Genomic DNA, 1,904 nt, shown 5'->3' with positions numbered 1-1,904 from the left:
TCGTAAGTGTAAACACTTATTAATTGCAATAGAAGTTTAACATGCCATGTGTCCATATGTTCAAACTTCTTAAACTTGCAATTTCCTTTACATTCATGTTCTCTCTCGTAGTATGAATCTTACCAAGTACACATCAAGGTTCCCGACCTTGGTTTTGGTTCTTTAACTTGAAAGAACTTTCTTATCGATTATCTCATAACGAACGAATTTGTGATGAATGATATAATTTGTACTGATCAAGTACTCCATCCACACACAATGCACTAGGTATATGTTTTGTAGAGTCTTGTAACAATTTGTCAAGATTATTAGCCTAGCACTTCTCACAAGTCCTAGCTTAACTAGGAAAGATTAGTTTTGAATAACCTTTTATTCAACTAAGCATCTTCCCAAAACTTCTTATTTCTCTTTCTAGGCTTGAAAGATTTGGGATTCTCATAAATCCTTATATGTGTTCGGATTTCCATAATATGTGCAACCTCTTGACACACAATAGAGCATTCCGTCAAACACTGAAATCGCTCATCGGATTCCACTTGAGAATTCATGACGTTTCTATTATGGCTTACCAATCAATCATCATGCTCTTATGCATATGATTCATAATTGGACATGTACATGATCATTCTAATGGCGGAAACATTAGTTACTAATGATCATGAGATCAATCGTTCACAGATTCAATGAACGACCATGACTGCTAATGGCAATTCCATTTTCATCTACATGAATAACCTATGTGAATGTTGATACGATGTGTATCTCTTAATACTAATCCAACATCCCTTGATGTAATTGGATTCATCATTGTCCATTTTCATCCAGAATTGAAAACTCAAATGCTTCTTTATGAAAGAAGGTATTAGCTCGTCATTCTTTAACGAGTGATGAGTTGTAAACATTCAAAGGATGATAGCTCCCACTAAACTCCATGTCTTCACATGAGAATTTCTTAACTCCCACTCAATTTCACACATTTCGAAATTGACTTCTCAATCAAGAATTGAAATATAAATTGCATTGCCAAGTCATTAAGATCAAACCATATATGTTCCCATCATATCCCTTCAAAATACCTATTTCGAAGAGGTCTCATCTTAACCTTACGGAAAGAGATTTTAAATCTCTAACACACTCATGTCATAATGATGTGTAGCAATGTCATTTATTAAATATAAGTAATATCTAATACACATCCTTCAAAATATCCCTTTCGGAAGGAGGTTTAACCATTTCATAATGAGCTTAAGCAATGACATTTGCGTGGTTAAAACTTGGCCATTTGATGATATCGGTATATCAATCTTTGCAACTCGATCATAACTAGTATGTAACTTGGATTCATTTAGGCTCTTAAGTAAATCTCAAGGTTGAAACTATTGGTTCAAAAATTATCATATAGAACTTAGTCAAAAACTTGTTAAGACTTTACATTAGTCATTTTTCTTCCAAAACTTTCTTTTTGTCTCCTCGTGTAGTTATCTTGAGAATATACTCTTATGATTACTTCACTTGGTCTCTTTTGTCATATAGAACTTACTCGAAACCATAGATCTCATCTATTCGGTATACTATGTAAATAGATATACCTTTATTCAAATCATTCTCTCTTGCGTAAATCTTCATTTACACAAGTACACAATTTAATCTTGCCTTGTGTGTTGTGTCCTCATTTTTCTCCCACTCTATCTTTAGAATAAATACACTATAGATTCAAAGATAGCATATGAGACACAAATTAATGATGTTGAAGTATAAGGAGAACTATCTCATAGATAGACTAATAGTTATTGATTTCTTATGTATATTTGGTGATTGACAATCCTTTAAGAGAGTTCATAGACTCAAAATCACTTTATAAATGATCATACACAAGCTTTAAGCATGTGGACATATAATGAAAC

This window comes from Silene latifolia, chromosome X (genome assembly GCF_048544455.1).
Source record: "Silene latifolia isolate original U9 population chromosome X, ASM4854445v1, whole genome shotgun sequence".
In the NCBI taxonomy this organism is placed as follows: Eukaryota; Viridiplantae; Streptophyta; class Magnoliopsida; order Caryophyllales; family Caryophyllaceae; genus Silene; species Silene latifolia.
Note: the sequence above shows the minus strand (reverse complement) of the source record.